The 15626-nt window shown below is 45.1% G+C and overlaps 1 protein-coding gene across 1 annotated transcript in view; it reads right to left on the reverse strand.

Moving 5' to 3' along the window:
- Positions 1-13514, reverse strand: part of LOC135366528 (Ca(2+)/calmodulin-responsive adenylate cyclase-like) — a 329908-nt gene extending 316394 nt beyond the window's left edge. Inside the window, exon 1 of the mRNA XM_064599250.1 lies at positions 13050-13514. The gene's annotated coding sequence lies outside the window, so the exon portion shown is untranslated. The remainder of the gene's footprint in view (positions 1-13049) is intronic.
- Between the last annotated feature and the right edge of the window lie 2112 nt (positions 13515-15626).

Here is a 15626-nt window from a genome sequence, read left to right on the forward strand (position 1 = left end):
AATGAACTTCACCGCATAGCACGCTCCTTGCCAACCATAATCTGGAATGATATCGTTATCTTCCCTGATTTGTTGAAAACGGGGGGCGTACGCCTTTTTTTGTGACAATTATGAACAGCATAAGTGTCACAAAAAAGGCGTACGCCTCCCGTTTTCAACAAATCAGGGCAGATAACAATATCATTCGAGATGATGGTTGGCTAGGAGCGTGCTATGCGGTGAAGTTCATTTTTAAGAGGGTTTCCTGGGTTTTCCTCAGACGCTTTCAGACATATGTCGGCACAGTTCCCTTAGAAGTCGGCCCAGGACGCACATTTCCCCCAGGGCGTGAGTCGTGACGTTGCCCACATACGTGAGGCCGACAACGGCAAGCCCTATCACCACCACCACCACCACCATCATTTTTAAGAGTGTATCATTCGCGGCAATGGTTGGCGCACAGCGTGCAATGCGGTGAAACTCTGTTTTTAGAGAGTAGAGGAAGGTACCGTTAACTTTGCCCTAGCACTTTCTTCACGTTGTTTATCCTTGAAGTCGTTCTCGTTGTGTTCCTCGCGATTGTCGTCTGTATGTCATTTATTTTATCCTCCCCGGCCGTATAGCTTTTATTTTCCACTTCCTCAAACGTCGCCCACACCTACGCTGACAAAGTCCTAACGGGGAAAGGGAAGTGTACGAAGGTGAGGAGGAGCAGCACTATTTATCGCTATACTGATGGCGTTATGAAAAACAAAACACGCGAAGACGCCTCCTCGTCCGCCGTTTCGCTGAATCACTGTCAAGACTCACGCTAAGCGTGTTCGCAGGTACCCGACGGGGTCAAAACACGATGACACGCCAATTTATGCATTAGCAGGCCCGTTTAGGGGCTAGTTAAAGCGCATCAAACGGCCATTACCGGGATGAAAGCAAGAAACGCCCTGTCTCGCTCAGGAAGCGTCGGACATCAGCTCCATGACGTCATGGACGCTTTTTCTGTCGATACTTCCTCTCCTTTTGGTGCACGTTGGGCAACGCCCTTGTTATTCCTGCATTACCCGACCGGACTAGAAATTAAGCTGTACACTCTTAAAAATGAACTCCACCGCACAGCACGCCCCTAGCCAACCATCATCTCGAAGGATATCGTTATCTGCCCTGATTTGTTGAAAACGGGAGGCGTACGCCTTTTTTGTGACAATTATGAACAGCATAAGTGTCACAAAAAAGGCGTACGCCTCCCGCTTTCAACAAATCAGGGCAGAGAACGATATCATTCGAGATGATGGTTGGCAAGGAGCGTGCTATGCGGTGAAGTCAATAGTTGAGTGTATCGACAAAATATCGACATATGTCCTGTGGATATCGATACATCGAACACGAGAGAAATGATGTTCTGAGGCTGGTACAACATAGAAAGGACAAATACATACAAAGCCCCAAGTTCAAGTCCAAGCCTCAAGTTTCATCATATCGATACATGTCGACAAGGTATTGATATATGTCGATAAAATGTTGGTATTTTCCCCGCGGTCATCGACTGAAAGTACATTTCTACTAGACTTTTATCGTTGTTCTGTTTCAGATACCAATATTTATCGATATTCAATGTCCCGATATTTTTGCACCTCCAACAGCTACAGTCGTTGCATTCACTGCGCGCGAGGATGAACACATTTCGATTAAAAGGGGCCAACTTTGTCTGCGGATAAACTGGTCATTATATCCAACCCTCTTATACCGGGTGTTTCAGTTAAATCCCCGGGCTAAATAATTCGCGAACGGGTGCACCAATCCACGAACTTTCTTTTTTACATGTATCTGTCCGATACCACCTACAAGCTGCACACCGTGTGAATGAGTGGGAGGCGCTCATTATTAAAATAAAAATGCAAATGAGTTTCGTCAAAAAGCGTATCTTCTAAAGCAGGGCGCTGTCGGCACTAAAATGGGTACTACCCCTTTTGGGACCTTCAGTGGACATTTTTTAGAGAAAAATCTGCCACCGAAGCGGGTCATTTGTTGCAGTAATTAATTGGTTTCGGTTTACGTATTTTTGTCGCGGCTGGTCGCGGCGAAGCGCAAAAGGGCGTATTTCATTGGTGTAATTCATTGGTGTAATTCATTAATGTGAGGACGTAATTTATTGATAGATAAGGGAGTGAAAGAGCGTCCTTTTGCGCTGCGCCGCGACCAGCCGCGACAAAAATACGTAAACCGAAACCAATCAATTACTGCAACAAATGACCCGCTTCGGTGGCGGATTTTTCTCTAAAAGGTGTCCATTGAAGATCTCAAAAGGGGTAGTACCCATTTTAATGCCGACAGCGCCATGCTTCAGAAGTTACGCTTCTTTACGAAACTCATTTTTATTTTCATAATGAGCGCCTCCCACTCATTCACACGGTGTGTAGCTTGTAGGTGGTATCGGACAGATACTTGTAAAAAAGAAAGTTCGTGGATTGGTGCACCCGTTCGCGAATTATTTAGCCCGGGGATTTAACTGAAACACCCGGTATATATATATATATATATACACATATACAATATATAATGAGATGCGTACACACATGGACAGATGGACAGCAAGGATTAGTAGGAGGGGTTAGTATGCGTCGTGGACCGTCATCAAGGGCAAAACTGCCGCGATCCGTCCATTCCTCTCTGCAGCACTCTTCGTGTGGATCAGCTCATGTGTGATCCCACCTGTGGACGGTTGCCTCTCCTACAATCAATCTTCCTTCCTCTCTCCCGCGGTGACAATTTTTCTCAAAATTTATATCGTTCTACCTTTTCCTTTTACAAGTAGTGGCACAGTTGACTCGACCTTACAAATCGAGTGCGCTACGAATTTCGTGTACGCTGGAAGACAGAAAGGAAAGAGTAAATTGGGGGGAGGGGGGGCTCTACACTCTTAAAAATGAACTTCACCGCATAGCACGCTCCTAGCCAACCATAATCTCGAATGATATCGTTATCTTCCCTGATTTGCTGAAAACGGGAGGCGTACGCCTTTTCTGTGACAATTATGAACAGCATAAGTGTCACAAAAAAGGCGTACGCCTCCCGTTTTCAACAAAGCAGGGCAGATAACGATATCATTTGAGATGATGGTTGGCTAGGATCGTGCTATGCGGTGAAGTTCATTTTTAAGAGTGTACTCCAGTGCATGCCTATACAACTAATAAGCGGTAAATGTCATTCGTGTAATTCCTACATTTCCTTCAGTATAAGTGAAATTCTGGGACATTTTTCCCTGATATGGGCCTTCCCGGCGTGACTTCAGCTTTAAGTTTGTAAACATAGTCCCAAAAAAAAACAACCCCCCTTCCCGCAAAAAAAAAAAAAAAAAAGTGGAGTGTGGTATGAGTCCGCTTGGTGTGAGAGTTGTCCTAGTACGAGTTGTCCCGATATGAGTTATCCTGGTATAAGTTGCCCTCGTATGAGTTGTCCTGGTACGAGTTGTCCCTGTATGAGTTGTCCCCAGGGGCGGATCCAGGATTTTTCTGAGAGGGGGCGGTCCAGCCTTGGCCAGCATGGTGGATACATGATCTAGGTCATTTAAACACTATGTGAAGACAGTAATTGAGGAGGGGGTCAGAACATCCTGACCCCCTCCCTCCCCCTCTAGATCAGCCCCTGGTTGTCCCAGTATGTGTTCAGTGTCCCCCAGATTGCAATTACTCCTCATTCTACTCCCCTGGCCCTCAAATTCATTCCCCATCACTGCAAACAATCCCTGAGCTTCACATAAACATACTGAAACGTAAACATACGTCCTACCACCGGCTGTGCCGTCTGAGGTTTTCCCTGGGTTTTCCGGCAGTCTTTCCAGACGACTGTCGGCACAGTTCCCTCTGAAGTGGGCCCAGGACGCATACTAACCCCCCTGTCACCCCACTCCTTCCTGCTGTCTTCTCTCCATCTTCCCATATCTGTACGTCTGCTCATAGCCGCAGTTGCTTCGCGGTGGTAGCACGGAATTTAAAAAAAAACAAATTTCAGTGGCAATGCATTTAGTCCCAAAAAGGACACACACACACACAAAAAAACTCATTTTTCATAGAGTGAATTCCAGTGAAGTAGCACTCCAAGATAGCGCTCAAATTCGATCCTACACTCTAAGAAAAAAAGGAGTAAAACGGGGAGTAATTGCAGCTTCTACTCCCCTAGTCTGTAATTACTCCCCATTTTAGTCCCCTAACCCGACATTTAGTCCCGACATTTACTCCCCAGGACTGCAAATTGTCACTGAACTTCGCGAATGGCCTCCTGAATGTAACAGTCTACGTAAATATGTGCCCTTGGTCAATTTGAAGGGCATAAGGCTATATAACTCAGCCAACGTAGCAATTTTCCAGCCACACCGAGTAAGAAACAGTTAGCGCATCTTTCTTCGCAAATTGTGCCCTATGTATGGCGCAAGATTTTATATCACGCGATATATCACGGTTGACGGTTTGCTTCAAAGTATTTTCATGCATGCGCACCAATTATGTACCTGGGACTCTTACAACAGCGGGTGAAATGCAGTCTCCATTCTGTGACATTCATTTATTTCCGTGCATTTACTCCCGAAAGGGACTATTTTTTGTGGCAATGCATTTAGTCCCCAAAAGGAGTAAAAGTACTCCTTTTTTTCTTAGAGTGTACAGGAAATCTAATTTTACAGAATATGTGTATCACGGATGAAGTTACGAATTCATGAAATGTACGATGCTACGAATTTCGAGAAAAGGAATAATGAAGTAGCACACCAAAACGGCGCTACGAATATATCTCGATGAATGGTAGAAATAGAAAGCTCATCTTGCGTGTATTACGACAAGAGACTGCGAGGTGTTGAAATTACATCTACTAGTTGGTGTGTGCTCGCACCAGTATACAGTATTTTCCAGTATTTCCAGTGCATACTTTGAGTGCCCATGAACACTCTTAAAAATTAGTTTCACCACACAGCACGCTCCTAGCCAACCATCATCCCGAGTGACATCGTTCTTTCCCCTGATTTGTTGAGAACGGGAGGCGGAGCCTATTTTGTACTCATTATGCAAGTGCATAATTGTGCAAAATAGGCTCCGCCTCCCGTTTTCAACAAATCAGGAGAAAGAACGATGTCACTCGGGATGATGGTTGCCTATAGGAGCGTGCTATGTGTTGAAACTGATTTTTAAGGGGTGACGCCTGCTGTGGTCACTGTCAACAACCTGAAACAATCGAACACATCCTGCGAGACTGCCGAGCGTACCGTCCTGCGCGCGAAGCACATCTCCCTCGCTCCACCTCGGGCACGCTAGCGGACATCCCCTATACCCCGGTGGTTCTTCAGCCGAACGTTCCGCTAAAGCAAGAAACCTTATTCTCTTTCTGCAGAAGGCAGGTCTTGCTCAACGACCCATCGAATACTTTGCTCTCCCCGACGAACTCATGCACCCTCTACGCATCTCCACCCTTCATCCTCTATCCTCCATCTGCCCGTCCTTTTTTTTTTTAGTCGTGACGACGCCCACTTCTGTGTGGCCGACAACGGCAAGCCGATCCTGCCATTACCCCCCCCCCCCCCTTCATTTTTAAGAGTGAACAGTAGAGCCTTCGTAATGGTGCACTGTATTGAAGTGTAAAATAACATTTCTTTCGGGGGGGCTACAAAGCCGCGATATCGAACTTTACACGCGAGCCGTTTACTCCTCAAAAGGGGGGGGGGGTATGTTTAATGATAACAAACAAACAAACAAAGAAGAGGAACGAGGGAAAGGTCAGCCAGACAGGGTGTCGGCTTGCTATTCCAAAAAAAAATAAAAAAGATAAAAAAAAGAATAGAAGAAAAAGAATGAAAAAGGGGAAAATTTGTCAAACAGCGTCTAACGCTTATGACCTCCATTTTTCTTCCCTTTATTAAAAATGCCGACAGAGAAAATGGAAGGTTTCCCTGAAACAATCATTGCGGGCGGAACAGCGACCAGAATATTACGCGAAGGAAATGTCAACCGAGAAACCGAACTGCGCTGTTCTCAAAAGCAATGTACGCCGCCCAGCTGTCCTCCAGAAACAACACCTGGCAAATAAGAGTGTGACGGTGCAACGGGTTCATGATTGGACTTTCTTCGTAATGAACAGCGATGAAGCTAAATGGACAGACCCGCCCGAGAGCGTCGTCATCGTTGAATCAATTGTCTATCGCGCAGTACAGGGACACGCTGGACGGTTAGAGAGATTGCGTGACACGATGATAGGTGTGGTTTTTATTACATTGCTTACATTGTTTTTATTACATTTATTACATTTTATTACATTGCTTACATTGTTTTTATTACATTTATTACATTGCTTACATTGTTTTTATTACATTTATTACATTGCTTACATTCTTTTTATTACATTTATTACATTGCTTACATTGTTTTTATTACATTTATTACATTTTATTACATTACTTTTTTTACGTTGTCTGGGAGGCCTCACACTCGTCAAACAAAGCTTCACCACATAGCACGCTGAAGGCTAACCATTCTACAAACTGATACCTCTATATCACTCTTGATTTTTTGGAAAGCGCTGGGCGTACGCGTTTTTGTGACAATTAACGTAACGGCATAAGTGTCACAAAAAGGCGTGCGCCTTCCATTTTCAACAAACCAGGGGGCTTAATCGCTTCATCGTCGTTACGGTCGTTACAAACTAACGAGTGGTGGGAAATTTAAAAAGGTGGGCACGTGACACATTGCGTGTGACGTGTACCACGGCCTTCACGCATCGTGCGAAGAGCGCCGTGCGCGTGTTTTATCACGTGCCCACCTTTTTAAATTTCCCGCCCGCCTTTTTGAATTTCCCGCCACTCGTTAGCTTGTAACGACCGTAACGACGATGAAGCGATTAGAGGAGAGAACGATGTCACTCGTGATTATGGTTGGCTTATAAGTGGAAGGCAAGATAAGACGACTAGGATCATTGTATCATTCACGCACTGTACTACCGACAGTGTTGGGCGAAGTACCTCAAAATTGTACTTAAAGTAATGTACCAAGTACCTAGCTAGCACCTGTTGTACTTTAAGTACAGTACAAAGTACCATATTACAAACGTACTTAAAGTAAAGTACAAAGTACCATATTACAAATGTACTTAAAGTAAAGTACAAAGTCCTTGGCAAAGTACTTCAAAGTACCCATCAAGTACATTACAAATTTAGATAATATCGCTGGATGTTTCAACACTTGCTAGTGATATAATGTGAGGTAATTATATTTTGACTGTTATCTTTAGAAAGCAATAAACAACCATTTTTGCCAAGTGCTAGTTAAAAAAAAACATGGATAGTTTACAGCTGACTCATTAATATGAGCGGAATAGAAACGATTTTGCGACCAAGTTTCGCGTTTGTATTACCAATTGGGTACTTGAGTACTTGAATGGAAAGTGCCGAAGAAAAGTACATACAGTACAGTACAAAGTACACAAACTGAAATGTACTTTAAGTACACTCTTAAAAATGAACTTCACCGCGTAGCACGCTCCTAGCCTGCCATCGTCCCGAATGATATCGTTATCTGCCCTCCTCACTGGCGGAAAGCATCTGCTGTGATGCCGCAGCCGAATGAGTGTCGGTAATCGTGGTGACCATATGGTATTCTTCTCCTTTCTACGCCCTTCGTAGACACTTCGTTCACTAAACTATGGTTGTCGCATTTAAATATAGCGCAATTTGTCATCTTTCAATGCCGCTAGCATGAAACGTGACCACCACTGGGAGGAGCTTACGAGCATGCCACGTCACTGCCACGTCACAACGTGACGTAGGTAAAAACTCCCTACTGTACTTGGTTCTCAGTCATCGAGCCACCTTATGGTGCCGATGACAAACGGAAACTGCAAAACGCTTATTGTTCGGGAGCCCTTAATTTTTGCGAATTAAAAAAAAAATAAAAAGATGTGGAAAAATGTGTAACAGTTGTCCTCGCGAAGTGACAGATGCCGTTACCTTCACACCGGCACAAAAGGAACGGGTTTCATCGGTTGAGCTGTTCGTGATTTATTAGAGAAAGAAGCCCTAATTTACGCTTTCCCTCTCCCCCTCAAGAAGCGCGACAATGCGGAGACGCCCCTGATTGGTCTTCTCAAACGATCCCCCGCGATGATTGGACAAATCGCTTGAGGATAACCAACGAGAGTCCGCTCCGCATTGTCGGCCTTCTTGAGAAGGACAGGGAGACGGAAAGCGTAAATTGCCGTTTCTTTCGCTCATAAAACACGGACGGGGCAGCTCATGAACCCTGTTCCTTTTGTGTCAGTGCCAAGGTAACGTTACCTTTGATTCTCTTCGAAAGCTATATACTGGTTAGGATGATCGTTTTCCACGTCGAGACCGGGAGGTGGCGACGCCGGTTCGGATCCTCGCACCGGCTGTGCTGCTAGAGGTTTTCCCTGGTGTTTCCAGTAGACTTCCCAGACGAAGTGTCGGCACAGTTCCCCCTGAAGTCGACCCACGACGCATACTAGCCTCCCTCTCCCCCACTCCTTCCTTCCATCCTCTCTCCATCTGTCCACGTCTGTACGCCGCTCATAGCCACAGAGTTGCTTCGCGGCGCTGACGCGGAATTAAAAAAGAAAGCTATCCTGGAATCGCAAACTTCTTCTTCTTCTTCACAATTTGACGTACGTATACAGGTTACTGGCAACGTTGTAGTGGATGAAGACAACTAAACATACAAGTACAAACATAACGCGAGCCTCACAAACCCCCATTTGCATACTTCAACTGAATGATGACAGCTGAAGAAAGTACAAAAAGAAAGCTGAAAAGGTACAGCTGAAAATAAGATTGCACCTTTTCTTCAACTGCCAATTATTCAATTGAGGTTCCTCTACTGGCAAGCATTTGAACAATTTGAATCACAACCAATTTTCACAACCAATTTGAAGCATTTGCATCACAACCAATTTTTCAGTCGAGTCTTGCCTGATATGTGTACGTATGCGAATGATAGATTGTACATATTTTTAGCAGTTTTATATTCTCGTAACGATAGTTTGCACGCAGAACGTCTACGTTGTTATTGTGTTAGTTAAAAGCAAAGTGTAATCTCAGCAGTTACTTGTGTGCTTAGATAATTACGTTAATAAAATAGTCTGAACAGCGTTTGAACCACTTTATACAGCGTTAGCATGTGCAATGTCGCTTTTATCGAATTGACCAATTAAGACAAAAGATGACCAAACACGAAGCAGACCAATTAAGACGACGGACCTCTTTGACACTCCCTGACGCTCATTGTTTTCTGTGCATTGAGATTTTCACACGTGAACTCTCCTACAACGTTGCCTTTGTTGCCAAGTTTTGCGGTGATGTTTTCATCTATTCCATTTCAAAGTGCATAAATTCGCCTAGTTTACCTTTCTTCTTTTCTGAATAACGCGTCCTGGCGTAGTCAGTCTAGAGTGGCTCGGGACTAACATCTCCATTTTGTTTTCTTTCACAAATCAACAAATCAATGAAGACAAAAAAATTAATAAATTTATAAATACACGCGTCCCGTGTCCGATTCGCGGAAACTTGACGTCGCGCTATGAAAGGCTTTTACAGCGCACGAGCGTTAATAACTTGCGCTTAATGACTCGGATTAGCCACACAAGGATGCGAGGCTTAAAACGTTAAGCCGACGCCCTTCCTGCGAAACCGAACACGCTGACCTCCCGTCGTGTGTGTTGCTGAGGCTCGAGGAAGCGTCGCGCGGCTCTGTTTGCGCGCGAATACACCAGCTTGCTCGCAGCTTGGCGCGCGCGGTGGACCCGGCACATGGCCCTACCAGATGTGCAAACAACGTGGAGATTCAGCCGAAGAGCTCACTGAACTCAAGACGGTTGACCTTTGAAAGGAATGTGGTCCACGCCGTCTATAGGGTATAGTTTGAAGATTTCGACTGTTCGAATACCGAACCGATGTGTCCCTTCTGAGCGGAATGTATGCGAACTGTTCAGAGGCTATTACATTCGTAAGCATGAAAGAAGTCGGTGAGCTCTGACCAATTCCGTGCTTTTTCTCTTTCTATCTCTCTTTTTCTTTCTTTTTGTCTTTTTTGCTGGGAGTGGTAAACCGCCGTAGCGAAAGCTAACCTTTCCCTCCTTTTCTTTTCTCATATAATAAACGTACAGGGTGTTCAAAATTAAGCTTTCACGAGCGCTACGCAAACACAGCGATGACAGGAAACCGGATGATAACTTTACGCTACTTGTGTAAGAAACAGGTGCTGCTAATTATGTAGCACCTGTTTCTTACTCGAGGAACAGAAAAAAGTAGCACCAGTTTTCTATTGTTCGCCTATTTATAAAGTGCTAGTGAAAGCTTAATTTTGAATACCCTGTATATTGTCTCCCCACCACCACCACCACAAAAAGAAGAAGAAGAAAAAAAAAGAAGAAGAAGCCCCACACGAGACAGCATGAAACAGTGAGTGCTGCTTCATACGAAGTGCTGTGTTTGCGTATAACACGTACTTATGATGTATATCTGTATATGTGCAGCATACGGGATCGGTTTAAGACAAAACTATACGCTTCGGTCATGGATGTACTACAACAACAACAACAATAAATGATATCGATGAGATGGGGGTGTTTCACCGCAGTGGTGCAGTACCCTACCCCATTGCACGTGGAACATTATGTGAAGATGGATGTACTAGGTACTATAAGAGCATTTTTTAAATGAGATACTAAATACCAAAGGGAGAACGTGCTTAAGATACAATATTGACACTCGTAAAATAAAGTAACTAGAGCAGAGCAGTAAATACTTCGAAAGTGTTTAAGATACATTTCAGAAGCGTTATATGATAAGAGATATGATATACTGGCTCGTTGTACAAGAGTTACAAGATTTGCAGACCACAGCGTTCGTCAGTGAACTTTCTTCTTTTTCTTTGAAACGTAATATGATCGGTCAAATAAGTTGTTACCCTTCCCACGAATGTATGGAGAGTGAAGAAAAAGACCAATGGAAGCAAGGGTGCCTTGTTATTGACACTGAATGTGGAATGAAGACAAGCAGACAAATACAGTATACATAGTGTACGTACGAGTTTGGCTTCCATTACATAATTATCCGCCTGGGTTTTGAAATTACTATAGGGCACAGCCATGCAGTATACTGTCCAATGACTGGCCCCAGATGGCATTCCCGCGTACACTACAACTGGATAAATACGCGGACAAGATTGGATTTTGATCGAGGAAACAGGTGGGCTACAGGTGGGCTATTCTCTGTTATCGCGACCCTCTCCAACCTGAGCAACGATAGAGGCTTGCAGTGTATATTCAAATAAACAAATAATGTGCCCACGTGGCTCTCTGTGTACATATGTGCATGGAGATAAATGCTTTCTTATCAATTCACTATCATTCTCGAATGCCCTGGGCACTGCCACCCCCCCCCCCCACACACACACACGGATTTTACAACCCACCACCCCATAACAAAACAAGATCGAATATGTATAGAACTTCAATAGACACAGCGGTAGCCGGGTTCTGCATGTAGCTGTCACACAACCTCTGACCCCTCAATATCACCCTTCCCCCAATGAAACTATAACGTCGCTGTGGCCGGTCCTACAACACCCCTCACCAATAAAAAAAAAGGAAAAAAAAACGTGTGCAAGAGGCAAAAAAATAAAGCCCAAAAAGAGAGCAGGGGCGGGTGTCACACATCCAAGCAGCGATTTATCCGCACCCCCCCCCCCCACGCCCCCAACACCCACCCTAAATGTTAGCCGACACCCCCGTGCCTTCCTATCCCGTGCACCCCGTTCACCCCTGCACGGGAGCCTTTGTCATTTCTGCATGTGCAGACGCATGTCACCAATGAATGATACATAAAGCTGTTACATCGTAACTGTAATAATGACCCCATTACCCCCAATGTTTTGCAACCCCCCCACCCCCTTCCTTCATGATTGCGATGCGGGATAAACCACTCCGCCCAGAACAATATCCTGAACAAATCCTTGCACTTTCATACTTGTAAATATATGCCGTATGTGTGTCTATTTAAAAGTGCAATACAGTGCCATGCAGTTGACACACTACGCGATCAACACGGCAAATTCCCTTTTCTTTTTTTTTTTTTTCAATAAAAGCAACGCGTTCAGCTGACAAAAATGCGCGTGCTCGTTCGAAGCTTCCACTTGAATATCGATGCACGCAGCCAAATCTGGCGACCCGGCAGAAACTCACAGGGAGTGCAAACGGCTGTTGTCCCGTCGACACGGGCATTGTTTTGCTTTCTCTGCTGTTCCCCCCATCAAAGGCGCAAGAACCACCTTTTGCAGAGCGTAGGAAGCAAACAGGTTCTGACCGACATTGCGTTGTTCCGAGTTGTGAAAATTTGTGGGAACCTGCTCGCCCCACAACCGAAAGTGGCAGACATCTGGCAAGCAAGCACGCGAGCCGCCCGCAGAGGGTGCATTCCCGTCTGCCGAAGAATTCACGCTCCGGCGAATCCCCGGTGCCCGCTTGCATCGACGCAATTATGCGAAAAAAAAAAAAAAAAAGCAACAGCAAAGAATCCAACGAAGTATATGGATAAGTTTTTCATCATCATCTCTTTTTTTCGTGTAGATTCCCTCGGATTCCTCGCGACTGTCCAAATAACTATAATAGCTTATTGCCAAACAGTTAGTTACTCAACGGACTTCTGCTCCTTCCTAAACAAAAACTGTAATCTCCGCTTCCGGTGTTTGACTCCTCCGCACTACCCGACTTCTGAGTCCACTCGTGACGAGTTCAGGAAAAGTTTGACTGCATAAAAAATAGACGACGACTCATTCAGTCGCACCAAATCTGTACAACCCATTGGCACGCGATCGCCAATATAGGAATGGAATGTTACAACCGAAGCTCCCAATACGGCAACACCGAAAAATTCCCTCGGCGCCATCCCATACAGGGGAGGGCCAACTTCTCAAGGTCACACTCTTTGAAGCGCCTCCCAACAGATCCGAAGAGGTTTTCATTCAATAAAACTGTCACACGGAATGAGAACCGGCCAAAAGTGAGAAATGACAGACGGTACCCACGTGCTGCCGTGCTCTTGCATCCTACTTCGGAAGTTTCCCGAGCGCCTTTGTCTCAGAGCGCATGTGGGAACGAGGAAGCAACATGTCATAGTAATCCGATGGGCTGACCAGTTATAATCCACTCACTCGGTCACACTGTACATCACAGAGGCGGTGAACTCGGTGAACTCACAGGGCGAGACACAGAAACAAGTTTCACAAAAGCCTCCCGTGTGGGGACGTTGCTCACAAACACAACACAGTCGTCGTCTGCTCTTAGAAGCACACCCGTGGAATTTGCGCCTTTGCGCTGCAACGGCAGGTATCCACAGCACTTGGTCCGGTTCTTGCAGCGTTGCTGCAGCGGAGTAAATTTGTACCTGTCAAATCCTGTAAACGCAAGTTTTACGAGTGAAAGGTATTGCTATGCTGCCACAGGAGAACAGTACACACTCCTCGAACAAGCCTTCTCAGCGACCACGGTTAGCAACTGAGCTCAGGGTATATATTTTTCCGCCATGCGAATAGCGAGTGAGTAGCTCGCGCCATCTAGTGGGACATAGCGGAGACTTCCTGACACGGAACCGACGGAAACGTGGAGACTTGCTTCACGAAAGTTACGGGAGGGTGCGGTAACTGCATGCATTATACTACAGAGCTCTGACATTATACGTAATGGAAAAGCGCCGAAAAGGACAGGACCGGAAGAGATGAACACAGGACAAGGCACTATAGGCACTATTGTCAGCAGAACTTTATTCGGCTCTCCTCCTGCGGCAAATCCCTTCATACTGTATTCCGAGGTGAAAGAACTAATGTTCTGAGGCTGGAACAACATAGAAGGGACAAATACATACAAAGCCTCAATTTGCCTAAGAAATTAACGATGAAAGAAATGAAAATTTGAATGAAATCTTTCTTCGTTATTCCGAGGTGTTCGTCTCCTCCCTCTCATCTTTCTTCGCGCTTTTCCATGATGAATGTTTCCCAACTAGCAGCACTATTTTCTTCTGTAATGGATTACCGTAACTCATTCCAGTTTCGTAAGATAATGCATTCATCATTCATTACTTTTACGTGCTTATTAATCATTACTCTAGTAGAACAAAGAAACAAAATGCAATCAAGCTTTGGTGTACGCTAGTTTGTGTTTTTCCCTCTGTCCATATAACTCCCCAGCCTCAGAGAAATGTTACCAACAACTTCAGTTACTTTCATAATTAATGACATTTCATTGGCGTCACTTGTCTTCTCAGAAATCTCTAACACAGTCCTATCCCAGACAGAACACTATCCCCTGTGGACGTTCGAAATAGATCCCAACGTCCATGTCCTGAAATGGATATCAGATGGACATCTCTGGGAGCCACATGAATGGACGTCCGTAACTGTACATCCACAGGATGTACCGTAACGGGCGTTTGAAGAATTGTCCGAATATAGGGTCCCTGATGGGATGTTGCAGGGAGCATTATCAGAGGAGAGAGAGAAACATGGCAAGGTGGTCGCGTCGTGAGTTCGACTTTCGCTGAACCAGCTAAATGCCTCAAATCAAAAGCAGTAAGAAACACAGACGTCATCGTTATAGTGAGTTAATACGCCAAGCAGTTCTTCAGTCCGATGTTATCGGTATACGCAATCGCATTGAAATTAAACGCCTCACCTTATTTAGTTTGACTCGCAGGCAAACAGGACTCTCGAATTTGTAGAAGCTCGCGAGACAAGCAATATATAGTATCTGTTTTCGCTTTGGAAAGGTATGCCCCTGCCTTTCTAAGTTCATGGTTCTAATAGCCTTTTGCTTTTTAAAAATTCATGCACATTGTCCGTAACAGAAATACTAGAAAGAAACAAAGAGGAGCAACTGAGAAAGAAAGATGCAGTGGCCGAAGCTGAAACAAAATGGCAGAAAAAGAACGACGCCTTGTAGGAATCTGTCCACTTACGCAGCAGCTCAATAAAAACAGTACCAATAATAATGAGAAAATGCAGGGCCCTGAGCACGTACGCAAGTAAGTCCGTGCAACGTCCTGGTATCTCCAAACCGTGTTCAAACCGCGGCCACTCGGAGATGTGGGGGATATCTGTAGGCTGTCTCCCAGGGAGATCTGAATTTCCGGGAAAGGACATCCCCAGGAACACCACGGGAAGTTTTGTTCCGTTTGGGATGTGGAGTCGCGTACGGATAAGGATTACATTTTTACTTTGTTTACACATTACCAGTGATAATAAGATGCGTTTCTGTAAAACAGCTACGTGTGAACGACTTCGTCCAGAAGTGACAGCAGTATGCATAATCCACATGAGTTGTCATATAGGTAAGATTAATAGACGATTTCAGAAATTGCATGGATGGCCCACCAGAGAGCTCCGTGTTGCGAAAGCCCCGCTGCACTTTGGGATTTAGTTTTCATGAGTCAGAGAGAAGAACAAGAGCGCAAACGGTTTCGGTTTTCTCTCTCCTTCACCTCCCGCACCTTCGAGCAACAGGCAGAGGAGCACGAATGCAAACCATTTCCCACAAAGCATTGCGCGACGCGCGTGACTTGGGCGACGGAGGGCCCCCGTGCGGAGCACAAGGGCAATATCTGAAATCGC

The sequence above is a fragment of the Ornithodoros turicata genome, chromosome 8 (assembly GCF_037126465.1).
Source record: "Ornithodoros turicata isolate Travis chromosome 8, ASM3712646v1, whole genome shotgun sequence".
Classification (NCBI taxonomy): domain Eukaryota; kingdom Metazoa; phylum Arthropoda; class Arachnida; order Ixodida; family Argasidae; genus Ornithodoros; species Ornithodoros turicata.